Raw genomic sequence first — 19,212 nt, forward strand, 5'->3', positions numbered from 1 at the left:
CCATCCTCTTTGCCTTTCAGGACGGGGATTGAGCATTTTAGTCAGGGTCCTCCCTCTTGATTAGTTTCTTTAGATGTACAGATTTTAGTAGGTTTATCCTATATTATTTGTCTATATGAGTGAGTATATACCATGTGTGTCTTTCTGCTTCTGGAACAGCTCACGCAGGACGATCCTTTCCAGTTTCCACCATTTACCTGCAAATTTTATGATTTCTTTGTTTTTCATTGCTGAGTAATAATCCATTGTGTAGATGTACCACAATTTCTGTATCTATTCTTCAGTTGAGGAGCATCTGGGTTGTTTCCAGCTTCTGGCTATTACAAATAGAGCTGCTACAAACATGGTTGAGCAAATGTCTTTATTGTGTATTTGAGCCTCTTTTGAATATATGCCTAGGAGTGGTATGGCTGGATTTTGAGGAAGCATTATTCCTACTTATCTGAGAATGTGCCAGATTGATTTCGAGAGTGGTTGTACAAGTTTACATTCCCACCAGCAATGGAGGAGGGTTCCCCTTTCTCCACAACCTCTCCAGCATGTGTTGTCACTTGAGTTTTTGATCTTGGCCATTCTGATGGGTATGAAATCTCAGGGTCATTTTGATTTGCATTTCCCTGATGGCTAATGATGTTGAGCATTTCTTTAAGTGTTTCTCTGTCATTTGATATTCCTCTATCGAGAATTCTCTGTTTAGCTCTGTTCCCCTTTTTTAAATTGTATTACTTGGTTTGTTGCTTTTCAGTTCCTTTAGTTCTTTATATATACTGGATATTAGCCCTCTGTCAGATAAAGGGTTGGTGAAGATTCTTTCCCAATCTGTAGGCATTTGTTTTGTTTTGCTGACAGTGTCCTTTGCTTTACAGTTTCATGAGGTCCCACTTATTGATTGTTGCTCTTAGAGCCTACGGTGTTGGTGTTCTGTTCAGGAAGTTGTCTCCTAAACCAATGGGTTCTTTGAGAAAATCAACAAAATAGGCAAACCCTTAGCCAAGGTAACTAAAAGGCAGAGAGACACCATCCAAATCAACAAAATCAGAAATCAAAAGGGGGACATAACTACAGACAATGAGGAAATCCAAACAATCATTAGGACTTACTTCAAAAGTCTATATGCCACAAAATTTTAAAATCTAAATGTAATGGACAATTTTCTTGATTGATTCCACTTACTAAAGCTGAATCAAGACCAGGTAAATCAATTAAATAGTCCTATATCCCCAAGGAAATAGAAGCAGTCATCGAAAGTCTCCCATCCAAAAAAAGCCTAGGACCAGATGGTTTCAGTGCAGAATTCTACCAGACCTTCAAAGAGGATCTAACTCTAGTTCTCTTCAAACTATTCCACAAAATAGAAACAGAAGGAATACTACTAAACTCATTCTATGAAGCCACAGTCACCTTGGTACCTAAACCTCACAAAGACCCAACAAAGAAAGAGAATTTCAGGCCAATCTCCCTTATGAACATTGATGCAAAAATACTCAACAAAGTACTTGCAAACCGAATCCAAGAACACATCAAAGATATCATCCACTATGACCAAGTAGGCTTCATCCCAGGTATGCAGGGGTGGTTCAATATACAGAAATCCATCAATGTGATCCACTATATTAACAAACTGAAAGGAGAAGACCACATGATAATCTCCCTAGATGCTGAAAAAGCCTTTGACAAAATCCAACATCCATTCATGTATAAATTATTGGAGAGATCAGGGATACAAGGCACATATCTAAACATAGTAAATGCAATAAACAGCAAGCCTTTAGCCAACATCAAACTAAATAGAGAGAAACTTAAAGCAATCCCATTAAAATCAGGGACAAAGCAAGGTTTCCCACTCTCCCCACATCTTTTCAACATAGTTCTGGAAGTCCTTGCTAGAGCAATAAGACAGTTGAAAGAGATCAAGTGGATAGAAATTGGAAAGGAAGAAGTCAAAGTATCACTATTTGCAGTTGATATGATAGTATAGGTGAGTGACCCCAAAAACTCTACCAGGGAACTCCTACAGGTGATAAACACCTTCAGCAAAGTGGCTTGATTAAAAATTAACTGAAAAAAAAATCAGTAACCCTCCTGTATACAAAAGACAAAAGGGCTGATAAAGAAATTAGGGAAACAACACCCTTCACAATAGCCACAAATGACATAAAGTACCTTGGTGTAATCCTAACCAAGCAAGTCAAAGACTTGTATAAAAAAAATTTTAAGTCTCTGAAGAAAGAATTAGAAGATACCAGAAGATGGAAAGATCTCCCATGCTCATGGCTTCGCAGGATTAACATAGTAAAAATGGCCATCTTACCAGAAGCAATCTACAGATTCAATGCAATTCCCATCAAATTACCAACACAATTCTTTACAGACCTGGAAAGAAAAATTCTCAACTTCATATGGAATAACAAGAATCTCCGTATTGCTAAAACCATCCTCTACAATAAAAGATGCTCTGGAGGTATCTCCATCCCTGATCTTAAGCTGTACTATAGAGCAACAGTAATAAAAACTGCATGGTACTGGCATAGAAACAGAATGGCGGATCAATGGAACCAAACAGAAGACCCAGAAGTAAACCCACACACTTATGGATACCCAATCTTTGACAAAGATGCTAAAACCATACAATGAAAAAAAGATAGCATCTTCAACAAATGGTGCTGGTATAACTGGATATCTACATGTAGAAAAATGCAAATAGATCCATACTTATCACTCTGCACAAAACTAAAGTCCAAGTGGATCAAAGACCTGAACATAAAACCAGACACATTAAATTGGTTAGAAGAAAAAGTGGGGAAGACCCTAGAACTCATTGGTGACTCAATTCTTTTAATATTTTTGTAGAATAACAAAAATACTTTACTAAAACATGAAATTTATAGAAGTTTCCAGACAAGCCATACAAAATGGTCACATGCTTGTTTTTTTTTTTCCCCCTTATTCTTTTTTCTTGGTGGGGAGGATTACTGAGGGGTGGAGAATCTACACTTGACAGCAAAGTCACAATGTTATTAATGAGGGCTGTGATGTTTATTTAACGTTCCCATTTTGGTTCAGACAATCAAGCTTGTTTACCTACAGAGTCTAAAGATAAACTTGGCTAGAGAGCATATTCTAAAATCCTGGGTAGTTGCATTTGACCACTGCAGTTAGATCCCTTAAGATGGGGAGGGTAAAGGAGGCCATAAAATTGAACTACTTTCCCCCTAAAACATTAAATAAAATCACCCATAACTCTGGCAGCTAACCCTGACAACTACCTTCATTCACAGTGCTTCTTACTTAAATCTCAATGGGGAAACAAGTCAAAGCACAATCCTTGCCTTTAAATATCTCACAACAACCCAGATGATACTTCTAGCCTTTGTTCATGCTTTACAATAGTGAATCAGGTCAAGACACAGATTTGATAATGTGCATGTACTCACCAAAGATAAAGATGCTTGTGTTTTTATGTTGTAATATTTCTAAGACTGTGCCCATTAAATGCAAATAAAAAAGGAAGAAGTCTGGCAGAACAGGAAGAGTGATGTACATTTGATGATCCGATCAAATTAAGTATTATTCACAGCATATGGTCTAATCCATGCTCTCACTGTTTCTATAGCTTGGGCTTTGTTGGTCTTCCACTGCTCTGCAACATAATTTGCTAATAGATCATCTGGATTAGGAGCTCCTCACAAAGCCTGGATTGATAGAACTCAGCAGATCTGCAGTGCTGGGGACCACTTATCTTTCAAAATATCTAAACATACTCTTCCCAACTTCTCTATGTTAGGATGGCAAATTTTGGTCATGAAACATACTTTAGGTGCTGTCATTGGATATTCTTTTGGAAAGAATAGTTCAAGTTTAAAAGTCCCTCCCTCAAAGGGGGAATCCTGGGAGCCAGCAATAACCACATGAAAATGGTGCGTTGTTTTCATCCGGTTCTGCTTTAATGCCAGGAACTGGTTCTGACAGCAAATGCTGGGTTTCCTTGGTGATCTTGCCGGGCAGCCTGGCCTTCTTGTCAGATGCCAAGTTTGGCCTCTGCTCTTGTCTCAACTCCACTTGGCTCAAGCAAGAATGGAAGTCCCAGGCTCCCTCTTTATATTTTGATTTGCTGCTTTTGATTTTTTTAAGATGGCCATACTATCTACAAAGAGTCATTCTCTTTCATGTTAGAATTATAAAGTATTTATCCTGATTGTCTGATTGTGTCAATTACTATGTGGCAGTGTTATCAAGCACATCAATAGTTCTTTGTCTTACCTCCCACTACTTCAGTAGGAGTAAGTTTGGTATCTTTGTGGTTCCCGCATTAAAGTTCATCAAGAGGCAAGCAAGAGTTGCCATTTTAGTATTGGATAAATAGACTTCAAACTAAAACTAATCACAAGAGACAAATAAGGGCATTTCATCTTCATCATGGGGTCAATTAATCATAAAACATATCACAATACTAAACACATGTGCACCAAAAGCTGTTGCACCTAATTTTGTAGAAAGCATACCAATGGCATAACACAAACTGAATTATAGTAGACAATTTCAACAACCCACTTTTTAAAATAGGTAGATCATCTCAATAGAAAAAAATAAAGAAATCACATAATTAACTGACATCTTAATTAAGTGGAGCTAAGGGACAGTTATAGATTATTCTATCCAAATTCTGGAGAATATTCATTCTTCTCAGCAGGACAAGGACACTTCTTTAAAATAGACCCCCTGTGAGTTCATGAAGCATACCTTAACAAATGCAGAGAAACTGAATTAATCCTATGTGTCTTATCTATTATGCAATAAACTTTAAAATCAAAACCAACAGCAAGCAAAGCTCTAGTAAACATGTAAACTAATGGAGATTAACCAATTCATTACTGAATAATGAATGGTCAAAAAATAAATCAAAATAGTGCTGTAACTAAATGAAAATTATTGTAAGAGAGACATTTTGTAGCCCTAAGTGCCTAAATTATCAGAAAGAGCTTAAATAAATGACTATAATTGTGCAACATAAGAATTTGGAAAGAAAAAGAAGTCAAACCCAAACCTTGTAGATGGCAAGACATAAGAAAAATCAGAGCAGAAATTAATAAGATAGGAATGGAGAGTCTTATGGAAAGGGGCAATACAGAGGAGACAGAAGCCCCATAAGGAGACCAACAAAACCTAAATAAATAAATAAATAGAAATAAAGACTGGGCCCAGGGAGGATTGTATAGACTGATGCACCAACCCAAAACCATGCATAGAGAGGACCTAGAGCCCCTGCTCAGCCGTATCCCATAAACAGCTCAGTCTCCATGTAGGTTCCCTAGTAAGTGGAGAAGAGACAGTCTCTGACATGAACTTGGTTGCCTATTCTTTCCTTAATCACTTATCCCTGGTGGGGTGACCTAGCCCACAGAAGAAGAGGATCCAGGCAGTACTGCTGGAACCTGATAGCTATGGTCAGACATTAGGGGAGGAGGATCTTCCCTATCAGGGAACTAAGGGAGAGGGATAGGAGAAGAAGAAGGGGGCTACAACAAGGATAAAATTGAATAAATTGTAAAATAATAATAATAATAATAATAATTTACAAAGAAAATAATAAAAATAAAATTGGAATAAAAAATACCAAAAAAATTATTACATCTAAGATTTGGTTGTTTGAGAACATAAACAGGATCATCAGACCCTTGGCCCAACTAACCAAAAGAAATGACTCAAATTAACAAAATCAGAAGTGAACAAAGAAACATTACAAAGATACCAAAAAGTTACAGAACATTACAAAAGAAGGCTTTACTCCATTAAGTTGGAAAATCTAAAAGAAATGGATGAATTTCTTGATTCATCCAAACCACCACAGTTAAAAAAAGAATAACCCCAACAAAAGACCATGCATGGAGATAACCTAGAAGCCCTGCTTAGATGTAGCCCATGCCAGCTCAGTCTAAGTGGGTTCCCTAGTAAGGAGAATAGGGGCTTTCTCTGGCATGAACTCAGTGGATGGCTCTTTGATCACCTTCCCCTGAGGGGGGAGCAGCCTTACAAGGCTACAGAGGAAGACAATTCATCCAGTCCTGATGAGACCTGATAGGCTAGGGACAGATGGAAGGGAGAGGACCTCCCCTATCAGTGTAAGTGGGGAAGGGCATAGGAGGAGAAGAGGGAGGAAGGATGGGATTGGGAGGGGGTGATGGAGAGGGTTACAGCTGGTATACAAAATGAACAAATTGTAATAAATAAAAAATAAATATCATAAGAAGAAAGAATAACAACCTAAACAAGCTATAAATTATACTGAAATTGAAACGGTAATAAAAATTTTTCCAACTAAAAAATTATGCTTAGATCACAGTTACAGAAAGTTCCAGACTTTCACAGTACAATAAACACTTCCTAAACTCAGAAAATAAAAGAGAAGGAAAATAAAATAAAATAAAAGGAAAGAAACAAAAAGAAAAAAGAAAAGAAAAGAGAGTGGAAGACTCCATTATGGTGTTATTCTAATACTCAAACTGGCTAAAACAGAACAAAAAATAAAACTATATTTGGATTATTATTTTTAACTGAGAATTGGTTTAGACTCATGGAAATTGCACTTGACATTTTCTAAAAATAAAAGCATCATTGTTCTCCTATGTCTAATATAGTGAATTATGATATGTTTGTTCTTGTATATGTAGCATGGATGTTCTAGTGTGGAGGCCAGAAATCAACCGTGGCTGTTGTTCCTCATACGCCATTCATCTTTTGTTTGTACTAATACTTTGAGAATTTTATACATGTTTCAATCATATTTGTCACAAACTCTTCCCCATAATCTTTCCTACATGCATATCCTCCCACTCTTATTCCCAAACTTTATGTTCTTTTTTCTCTTTCTTAAAGTAAGCCACCAATTAAGCCACAGTGTATACAATCTATACTCTTCTGGGTGTGGACTACCTACTGGAGCATTTTCACCCGTGAAGCCTCACAAAGATTCCATCGGTGGAAGAGTGGGGACTAAGGGAGGGAGAGAGAACACAGTTTGAAGAGGAAAGAAGGAAGGAGATTTAAGAGGGATAGAAAGGTATGACAAAGAAGATGGTGTGAATGAGATAACCAACAAGATGAACACTGAATACTTGAAAAAATAAGACAGAAATCTACTATTTTATAAGCTTTATATATATGCATACACTTATATATGTATACATACATGTATATACATTATATATATGTTAGATTAATTAATTGAGGTTATATATGTATATATGTACTTTGTATGTATATGTGTATACACATAAACTCATATGTATATATACAAGTTTAATTAGTTGGAGCTACTCAAAACAGGGGTTTATGCTCCTCGTATAAGCTATAGATTGATAAATAAATGACCCAGTAATAAAGGTGGGATACCTCCCTTCAGTGATCGGTCAAAAATGTCCTGGAGATTTCAAAAACAGTACAGAGAACTGATATGGAACACATGAAATTGAGGAAGAAAGTTAGGGTACATAAAGAAGGGATTTGGAAGGAGTAAATGAGGGGTGGACTAGATCTAAAGACATTATATCCATGCATGAATATTAAGTATTTTACAGTCAGTAGGTAAATAAAGAAATTGAAATTGTCTGTAGACTTCTAGACAGGCTCCCTGCTGGATTGCTTTGATAATGCTAAGAGGTGCTACACAAGCTGATGGGAAATTGGCACTGAGGGCCTTACTTACAGGCCTGCCCATTGGGGTAGTACTGTCACAGTTATTGTGTGGTTAATGAACTGCTTTCTTATTAGATTTGAGGCCTGTTCTACAGAAAAAGTTCTTGTATTAAGAATCTGGTCACAAGCCCTTATGTAGGTAGGTCGTGAGTTTACTAGAGGTGTTCCTGCTGACAGTTCAGTAAGTATTGTCAAACACCGTTTTCCAGGCATGGAATGGCCATTGTATTCTCCAAACCACAGCAAGTATGGTGACCCACACAAGAGATGCACAATAATGGGCTTATCAGCACTCTATCTTGGTATGGGGAGGGACCGGTGACAGGAAATTGAAGGTTGCTGGGAGAGAAAATTCAGTATTCTTCAGTGGGACAGCTACTGATCAGTTGTTTATGGGCCTGTAAATAGCACTTCAAATATGCCTATAAGAAATCATAATTAAAATTCATTAAACAATCGGAACATTTTAAGAGATATTAATATATGAAGACTACTTGGTAAGAGTGAGTGGGTGGGATAAGGGAAGCTATCATAGTTTATGTTTTGGTTTCTGTGCCAGAACACCCTGAGCAAGGTAAATTATTCAGGCTCGCATTGCCCTTTCACCGTCTGGCAGAGCTGGGAAGGTCACAGCAGCAAGAGCTTGGGGGAGCTAGAGACCCTGCATCCAAACAAAGGAACAGAGAACAATGAATGCAGACATGCTGGTGCTCAGCTTCCATTCCCATCCTAGTAGAGGCTAGCAACCACCTAGAAAATAGTGCCACAGACAGTGGGTAGACTCCTCACTTCAATAAACACACACAGGAGAAGCCCACATACACGTGTTCACAGAGGTCCATCCTCTTGCTGATTCTAACTTCTGTCCAGCTCCAACAGGAACCCTCAAAGGGGTATCTGTGTTTGTAGGTATGAAAATACATTATGTCGTTGTATGTAAATTTCAAACTGAAACCTAGTATGCATAATTTACATATAAATATGCATAATTTACATATAAATAAATAAAATATATAAGTCAATGATAAAAAGAGTCTAGAGGCTGAGTGTCCCTGCTCCTAATGGAGGTAATGTTTCTTTGCTTTGCTTTACTCAGTAATTGTGGCCTCTTTCCTTCGTATTTCTTAAACCCTTTAGGCAAGTCAGATCCTGTCATCCCATGCTTAAATGCTTCAATTTGTTCCAGTTGTGGTATTTGCAACACACACTCCTTTCTGAGTCTCCCTCCACTGCCCACAGCTCCTGCCTTCGATCATCCATCTGTTGCTTCCTTTGTGTTCAAGACACTGGCCTTCACTTTGTTTTTACAGAGTACCATGTTTCTTTCTTCTAAGCCTTTCGTCAAGGAAGTTGTACTCTTTCCAGATCTTCGCACACCTGTTTTCTGTAACCAGTGGGACTGGGCTCAGATATAACCTCAAAAGAATAAATTGGCTCTTTTGCTGCCCATATTTTATCACACAAGCTCATCTTTGTGACACCAGTATTGCTCTGCATAAGCCCAGAACTTGGAGCACTCAGAACAAATGAATATAATAAGATATCTGTGTTTAATACTTTCGCACATAAAAGCATTTATAGATACATACAAAGCTTTGTGAACTTTGTGCAGTGTTCATCTTGAAGTTAGCCTTTAGGCAGAAACTTCATGTTTACAAAGTGTTGTGCTTTAGATTTATTTCTGAAATCTAGACCTGCAGAGTGTCAGTTTTGGAACTTCAAAATCCAGAGAAGTTTACACTTAGTAGCTCACCATGTTCTGCATATATATTACAAAATTGCCCGACATTCCTGACAAGAAATGGAGTAGTCCGCTCAATGCTAGTATCACATATTGCAATACATAGCAATAGATATTTTCTTTTTCATATTAAAGCATTTTTGTGGCATTCATACCTTGTAGCAAGGTCACTCCTGACCCAAATAGCTATTGATGCAATTGCAGGGCACACTTAAGAAAACCAAATTTTTTCTCTTTAGTATATTTTTGGGCTCTAACAAACGAGATATAATAGTAGACATGTAAGTAACTTGAAGTGTTCTCTTGCTTTTTTTTATCCCAGCCTGACTAGGTGTGAGAGCTGCCTCTTTTCTTTCCAAAGAAATCCGCTAGGTCAATTAAAGGAGAAGTCAAATTAAACATGCAAAGCTTTGTTCTCAAGGTAGAACTTGATCACAACAGTTATAAGTAACAGTTAAGTAAGATTCTGAAGAACACCTATCAGTAAGGTATATCCAAAATTCTGCTTTATAGCTTAAAAATTAAAATTCTAAGTTATAATTAACAAATTAAGTTTAAGATAACAAATGTAACATTGGATTGTTTTCCACTGTGGGATCAAGAACCGAGGAGAAGAGGGTGAGTGGCAATGGAGCCCACGCAGAATCCCTGGAATCACACTTGGGACACCAGACTCAAGGTGCAGGCCTAACTTTATTGTCCAGTGTAACAAGCTTTTTTTTCATATATATATATATATATATATATATATACATACATATATATTTAATTCTTTATTAATTACTTTATTCACTTTGTATCCCCCCTGTGGTTCCCTCCCTCCTCCTGTCCCAATCCCTCCCTTCCTCCACCCTCTGCATGCATGCTCTTTCCCAAGTCCACTGATAGGGGAGATCTTCTTTTCCTTCCTTCTGACCCTGGTCAATTAGGTCTCATCAGGAGTGGCTGCATTGTCTTCTTCTGTGGCCTGGTAATGCTGCTTTCTTTAAATGATTGAAAGGCCAATCAGACCATTCCCATGCTAGCCCCAAGCACCAGTAACAAATGGGTGGTGCCACTATAAGAAAATGGGGGAGATGTTGGGTGAGCGAGCAAGGTCCCCTTAGCAGACTTCCATGAAGGAGGGGGAAGCAGTAACCATCCTAGCCTTGAATCCATTTTGAGACTTCACTAGTGTGCTAGAAGTCCCTAGCAGATCAACACTGTGTGCAGTGGATCAGGACCTTTTGAAAGGAGTCATAGGATTCCCTGAGGCTTTGCTCGCCATTCCCCATGGGCCTCTATAAGGCGTTCCTCAACATTCCCCACATTGCATTGGTGTTGATATAAAGAAATGAATATAGAGAACAGAGAATGATATTCTTCAAATTGAACTTGACTTCTTTTGTTTATTTTTAATTTACATACAAATTTATTAATAATTGTGTTTTCAAGAAGAAAAACATAGAATAGTAGAAATTTAACACAAAATCAAGTACCTAAAATGTCAAATATATTCTCATTTTACTATAACATTTTGAGTATAAAATCATGGCAGGACTCTTATCATTGTCTTCATTTTGATCTGCAGTGAATGATGATGGGGTGAACCAATATCATTTGACATTATATATTAAAGATGTTACTGTGAATTTCTATAGTCATTAGTGTATAAAGATTATGAGGGTAACCATTCCACTGTATGCCTCTGTATAGTAAGATCTTTTGCTTGTGGTCTTGAATTTCTTTTGAAAAGAAAGACAGTACTAATATTTCCATTTCTTCATTTAACCTGGATTTTTACATTCATCTGCTCTACAATTATGATCTTAGTATCAAAAATTATTTTTATTTTTCACTATTGATCTCTGCAATAACTATAAGAAAATGTCAAGAACGATGAAGCTTTCATTTTGAAATGATAATATATTCCAAATTTACTAAAAGCTGTGAATGAACTATTACCAAAACTAAGACACTGACAACTTCCATAGATGTTAAGATTCCGAGACTGCATCATTTAACATTCTAAATACTTGTCCTTATGCGCGCAGATACATTCAGCTCTCATCAAATAAGCTTCTCTTTGCAGAAGACGGAGACCATTACGGAAAATCACAACTGGTCAAATGCAGAGAACACCTGATGGTGGGCTGCTCAGTGGACACATCTGCCATATAATCCTGTACACAAGACACAGGATATGACAGAAGAGGAGGAGGTGAAAAGACTGTAACAGCCACAGGATCAAGAATTATGCTTTGAGATTCTGTCTTCTGGATATGACAGGGAAGCTATACCCAAGGAACTATATATACATATATATTGTTTAGGCAGCCAATATATATCTGCCTAAACAATACCTGACAATGACAACAGTGGTAGAGATGATAATATGAAATAAAAAAGATTTAATGGTCCCATTCCTAGTCAAAAAACTACATGAAACTAGTAACTTCTGAGAGAGTTAAAAATAGCCTCCCCAGTCAGGGAAGTGCTTGTTTTGTCAGTGTGGAGAACCATGGTTGATTCCCAGGCACCATGGGAAAAGCTGTGAGAGGTTGTGTTCCTGGAACTGAGTGTAGAAGAAGCAAGAAATTCGTTGTTGCTTGCTGGCCTCTTAACCCAGTGAAACTCCTCGTTCAGTAAAACCCTGTCTCAAAAAATGCAGTGAGATTACTGAGGAAAGATGGCAAAGTGACTAAGGTAATTGATGCCAAAATGTGAAAACAGAGTCTTCAAAATCCACGTCAACACCAGAGGGATGTGATGGCCAACTGTAAGCTAGTTCTTGGGAGGCAGTGACAGGAAAACCAGGGCAAGCTGGCCAGCCTGACTATCCAGTCAAGCTCTAATTCAGCAAAGGTTCCTGCCTCAATGAAGCAGGGAATAATGAGAAAGAAAGCTGATGACCACTTTGTGCCTCCCCATGTACACATGTACGTGTGCCCACACACCATCACATTTATGGGCACAATAGCTGGGAACAGACATAGTCCCAGCAGGCTTCCACACACCACACACTCACAAAATCAATATACAACATAATTAAGGAAAAGATCTAATGTTGACCTCTGGTTTCCACCAATACTCAGACCTGCACTCACACAGAGAGAGAGAACACATAACCTAACCTAAATGAATTAATAAAAGGAAAGAAATGAACTATATGCAGGGCTTAATATTTACAATGTATTTTGAGTAAGAGCAACACAATTGTGGTATAGTACACACTGTCTCTTTTCTAGGCTCTGCAATAATATTTAATCACCTCCTTCTTTGATCTTCCAGCCACAAACTCCCATATACTTATTGTCATTGCCATTAACCCAGTGAAATTAATAAATTCATCCTCAAAGCTGTGGCTCTGACATAAATGCATTAATCAATGCTACAATCCTGTTAAATGTTAGGGAAACATCACATTATGTAAGTGGTGTGAAAATGTGTAATGGCTCCACTTCTGCACTCCTGAAGAAACTGAGCGTGCCTATCTGATCTTTGTAGCTAATCAACCTTCAGATTATCTCTGAGGCAGTTATGTGATCGATGGACTCCTGAGTAGGCTATTGCATTTCTCACAAGAAATATAGGAAAACATACACATATATATGTAAAGTTTTTAACTACATGTTTTCCCTGTAGATTAAATCAGGGTTCATAGTATTAGGTTTGCACATTTGTTTATGGCAGGAACAGGGACTAAGACACATCATCAGCATTGTATTATACCTATGGGCCTATATTCTCAATTCTGATAGCCCATCTTAGCTTTATAGCACAGGACCCGGTCCATACAGTTCATATGACAACATCATGTGACTGATAAATGACCAATCAGTCACTGATATGCCCATTCCCACTCCTTTCTTATATCATATTTATTTTTATAATTTGCCACATAAATCCTTGAGCTATTTTGTTCCTTAAATTTGCTTTGTGATGATCTGAAGGTTTTGAATAAATGTGACTTGCTTACAAAGTATATCTGAATGCACTCTATTTCTTTTCTTATCAAATCTTGATCTTGACTCTGTTGAACTCACTATTAGTAATATGTCCGGATCTGTGTTTCATAAACTCATTTCTCAGGCACAAGCTTAGATCAACATAAATAATTATAATAGCCACATTGTTAGAAATCAGGCTCTCACACAGACAGATGATCATAGAAGCTGTATAGAATGAGGTCATGAAAGATCAGTTTCAAATAATATCTGTCAAATAATGGCACTATTTGTGTTTCTTGTTGGGAGGAAGCATGTTGATAATATTTTTCATTTCCCATGTCTACTCTCCAGTGTCAGATTCAGCATTAGAGAGTCAGAAGGTGCTTTCTCCAGATTTAATAATTTCCCTCCCAGGCTCTTTGAAAAACGATGGCTGCCAGCTTTCATTGTGAACATTTATTCCAAAGCATTATTTATTCAGATTGGATCATGGTTTTGAATAAACAAAATACTGCAGTTATTCACCTCTAGAGTAACCATTAATGTTCTTCTGAAGTATGAGGTCATAGGCTTGAAGAGATCTTAGAGCTATTGCTGAAAAATCACTGGGGCCATCAAATAAATTCTTCTCTTTGCTAAGTTCTGATTGACTGAATATAATAGTCAATAAGTAACACTGACTCCTTAAAAACAATGGGCTCTTTTGTCTTTATAGGGTAGTGATTATGGCAGGTATGCGTTTGATTTGAAGAATTGTCAGTATTGAGCAAAATGTTCTTTTTTTTTTTCTCCCCCCTGGGATCTGATGAAGAAATCTTCTTAAGAATAGCCAAGTTTGTCTGGTTAGCTAGTTTGTAAAAGATGACTAAGTAGAACCCAAGGAGGTCCACTAGTCACAGGGCTGAGAGGACTAATGTTAGGAGAGACATTGCTCAGGTGCCTTCTCTAGAGCCTTCTCTCTAGTCTCCATGTTGTTTTTTTGTTTTGTTTTGTTTTATATTGCTTGTTTGCTTTTTTTGTTTGCTTAGAAATCTTTTCTAGATCTGGAGAGATGGTTCAGCCATTAAAGGCTAGGCTCACAACTACAAATATAAGAAATCTTTTCTAGTGGTTGAATTAATATATTAACATTGGACTGATAAAGTAAATGATAAAGAATGTTGGGTGGATCAGTAGTTAGTTTAGAGAGCGTTTGTTTGGACAGAGGACATTTAGGATCAAATCTGAGTCTGCCCATTATTATCGCTACTCTGAGCAAGGTCATGGCTTTTCTCCATTCCTCTATCCTGGAGTTTAGTATACTGACTAAGTCAAAGGAACTTACAATAATTAAACAAATTAACCCATCTGTGGGTTGTCATATATCTCAGAGGCAATAATGAACATTAGCCATTACTTTTAGAACCATCTTTTAGATTCTTAGGTTGACATCTGTTAACCTTCTAGAAGACACTGGGAATTTAAATATTTAACATGTAAGTCATTTGATGTACATTCGAGCAACAGGGCTTGAAAGTAGAAGTATTCTCAAGAGAAATATATTTTCTTGATGCCTGTGGTAAGAGATCAACCATCAGTTTTTAAGTCCTTAAAATTAACCCACCCTCAGTAAGGGATTTAACCATATGTATATCATGTAATCCACATAAGATCCACATAATTAATGGAAGTTACTATCACATATTTAAAAAAAGCATCACATTCATTAATTTTAGGCTTTGAGTACCAGGGAAAGACCTACACACAACCATTTAAACTACTTAGCATATATATACTTATGTTCCTCTTAACTATTCTCCTCATGACAACTGTGTAAAACTTTAAGAATGTTCCTTCCCCTACTCACTTTGTCACTGACTTCCTGCTGCTTTTAATTCGGAAGTTTTCTAGTCGCCATTTTATATGGGAAGCATTTGTTTGCAACAAACACCATATGTGCAGAATTCTTATACCCATCTTAGAGAGCTCTTACAGGGCTTGACAGGTGGCCTGTCAGCAAAGAGGTTGTTCTGGCATGATCGCATATAATGATTCTTGAAGGGAGTATGGCCAATTTACATATCAAAGTTCTTATGACAGAAATGTACATTGAGAAATAAAATCACTGTTAACTTTGGAGTCCTGATACTTCTACAGGAACAGAGTCTCTTTGTAAAGACACACAGGCCATTTGACAGCTTGCCAGGAGCATTAAGCCTGCAGAAAATGCTTAAAAATTGAGGGTGGAAGGTAGTCACAAAGCCAAGGAGAGAAACAGGTGAGCAATGTTTTGTCTAAATATTCTTAAATAGCAAAGTTTAGAAGTAAAAACCCCATTAATCACTTGCTACCCCCATAACTGTTTGGGTATATACTCATATACTGCAAGGAGGCCATTTTTAGATTATGAGCTCTTTGTTTTTCAAACTACTTTCCATACCAGATCAAAGGACAGAGTTCCTATACTGTGTGTGACTTTGCCTTCAAATTACTGTCACTTTTTATTATATTTTAAAATCCAATTCTATCCCTTTATCATTTCTCACACTCACTCTGGTACCTCAGTTACTCATTCTAATCATTCCTGACTGTTGCTACCAAGAATCTTACTAACTTCAGCAAGATATTGTTGCTATCTGATTTCCCTGTAAGTCATGAAATGTATCACTGTTACCATGGTACCTTATTATGCTGGAGGACTGTCAGTAAGATGCCTCGAGCCTTACAGTTTCCTCTTAGTGATTTTCTATCCCTGGCTCCATCGTGTTTATTAGCTATGTGCACATTGGCATTTGTCCTAGTATCCCTATGAGGTCCAAATTTCTCCTTTCCTAGGACATCTCCAATTCAGTTGTACACTTCTTGAACATTTTCTTTGCTACATTTTAATAAAATCCTTATCAAAATTCCTGTTGGTCCTGAGTATGTGACCAGAGAGTGTCAAAAAATGTGCCCTCCTAGGGAGCCTCTTCCTTCCCTTCAGAGTATTCTGAAGTGGCCACAACTACTTTCTTTTCTATTGTTACTCTGTTGCTTCTCTTGTGTCCCTTTAAATTTGAACATGTGAATCTTCAGAAGAAAGAAAATCATGCTTTTCAATAAAAAATTCAATGCATGCATAGGTATGCATATATAGGTATGTATATCAAATCCTTTGTGTATATAAGAATATTAAGTACACCATTTATAAATAAAAAAATCAATGATAATAAATTTGATAAGGTCATTTAATTAGCATGGAATATTTTGGTCGGATTTTGCCAAATCTTGTGTCTATAGCAATTTGATGAGTGTTATTGATAAACTAATGGAGTTATTACCTAAATATTGGATGATATCTTCATTTAGATTAGTGTGTAACATGAAAAAAAACAAAGAAAATATGTGTTATAACATTAACTATTTGTCAATAATGACTGTGAAGTCAATGCTAAATGGGAAAATAGGAAAAAAATAATTGTTTACATATTGAAATGACCCCTGAACTTTCTGCACTGTTTACATCGTTGTGGATTCAGATGTACTACATATTTAAAATGAATTGCACTTTCTAATGTTTAGACTAGAAGACATATGTTTCACTAAATATAGTTTTATTGACATTAATTTTTTAGTGGCATTTAACCCAGATAACAATCAAACAATAAGTTAAGCCTTGATTTTCAGATTCATAAGGTATCACGATTCTTTTTTTTTTTAAAGACAAAATACTCAAATTTATTAAGTGATGATAACTTGTCACTTTCCCTTACATGTGACAATGAGAAGGGGCAAATAAATGAAATTTCATACACTGAGTTTACTCAATAGCAAACTCTGTCTTGAATTTTAGCTGATTCCAATTCTATATAACTTTATCATAATATCATTGTTAAGTTCCATAATGAAAATAGCTTGCCTTACTCCTAACTCTTGAGATTAACTGTCTGCACAAACAAGTGGGGAATTATCTTTTTGTCAAATACTGTATGCACTCTTTTTTTTTTTTTTTCTTTTTCAATGCAGTTTATTCAGGAACCTTGAACAATCCTTGGACCCTGGGGAAAGCCAGCCCACAGCTTAAATAGCCTCTGGGTAGCCAACCCAGGCGTGCCACGTGGGCAATGCAGATAGGTCCACATACATGGAAGCAAGCCAGATCCTCAGCCTTAGCCAAATGTGGAATTGTTCGTGACAGAGAGCACTCACCATCAGGAAGGTGGAAGGCAGAAACCAGCTCCATCTTTAAGGCATAGCATTCCGCAGCTCTCTACAGTTCCTCCTTTTTGTTTTAGACGCATCAGGCAAGAGTAGAGGTCTGATCTCTGATATTAGAAATAAATTGGGACTTTGTACTGATGTTCATTTAGGTGTCATCCACCCAAAGAGCATCAGACCCGACCAATACCCTTTTCTCAGAGGCGGGACCTGGGGCATCAACCCGCATGCAATCAGACATGCTCTTCTCTGGGTCGAAAACAGCTGACCCTAAGTGCAGTGCTTAGCCTCGCATCCTGAGCGTAACATTTTAGCTTTTTATGGTAGCCAACCATGCTTGGGGAGACTGTCCTGCTTCAATGGCTGTAAAGGCCTGAATGGTCATGGCTGCATTACGCTGTTGTGAGACTCTAATCTTGCATATACACCACAGGCAAACCAAGGAGACCAACACCAGAAGGCCTGCTAACGCTCCCATGCCCGCCCATTCCTTCAGATGATTCATGGCTGCAGCAATCCATGATGATAATCCTGTGGCTAGTCCTGCGTCCACTCTGGTAGAATTTACTGTGACAATGGCCACTCTCAGCTGCTTCATCGTAGTATCGAATTCTCCAGTCCAATTACCTAAAATATAGCTCGACAATTGTTTAGACAGATTCGCAGCACAGGAAAAAATCTCATGTTATATGCTAGTGACTCAAAGTCCAGCATATTTTCATTGACAGCCAAGTTGAGCGATTTGCCATAGGGTATCAATTTGCTCCTGCACGAGGTCAATCCTCTGATTGAACACCATCAAGCTTCCTTTTAGTTGAGCATTAATTCCTTTCTGTACAACTAAGGCATGAGCTACATTGGCTAAATTCAGGGTCTGAGCAGTCTGCCCAGTATGACTCATGGCTAATGCCCTGGTGGTAGCTCCAACAGCTGCGAATGAGATGGTAGTAACAATGGTGGCTGTAGTTCCAAGATCCCTTTTCTGTCTGAAGAGAGTCATAGCGGGTATCACGATTCTTACAAGTCCAATGTCATCCTACTGTGTTGACTATGGAATTGAGATACACACTCCTATAATTATGCAAATGCACACTGCTTCATATTTCTACCAAAGTGATTCAATAGATAAAAATTTCCCTGGCTGCATTTAGTAAAAGAAAATGATTAGTTTTAGATTTCATTTTTTTCTTCCATAACGAGTGTAATTATGTTTACATATACAATGTTTAATATTGGCTGCATTGAAAAGCCAGTTTTTTATAACTTATGAAAACCTAAACACTAACTCAATGAGCCAGTGGAAATCGCCTACTCAAAGTACATGTGTTCCTTCCATTTTCCTCACTTTGCAACTTCTGTTCTGTACTCTTGATTCTCAAACGTATCCTTCATTTTGGAAGTTCATTAGGGCAGGCCCAGTTATTTATATCCTTCATAAAAAAAAATACAATGATACAAAGGGCTGTTTGTTGCTATTTGATGCATAAAATCCAACAAAGAACCAATAAAGAAGTCAGATACAAATGTGTTAAGGCTAGGCTTTTCAGCAATGGAAGATCATTCAACATTATAAAGAAAAATTACCCATAATCAAACTTAAGCACGTGCTTTAAGGAGACAGTCTAAGATTACAGACTAATATAAGGAAAAGGCAAGAAAAAGGTGCTTGTCAAA

The 19,212-nt window shown here is 37.3% G+C and overlaps 1 pseudogene; it reads right to left on the minus strand.

The window, feature by feature from the left end:
- Nucleotides 1-3,560: 3,560 nt before the first annotated feature.
- Nucleotides 3,561-19,212, minus strand: part of LOC110542940 (ubiquitin-conjugating enzyme E2 N-like) — a 61,460-nt pseudogene continuing 45,808 nt past the window's right edge.

Source organism: Meriones unguiculatus, chromosome 12, assembly GCF_030254825.1.
Source record: "Meriones unguiculatus strain TT.TT164.6M chromosome 12, Bangor_MerUng_6.1, whole genome shotgun sequence".
Taxonomy (NCBI): Eukaryota; Metazoa; Chordata; class Mammalia; order Rodentia; family Muridae; genus Meriones; species Meriones unguiculatus.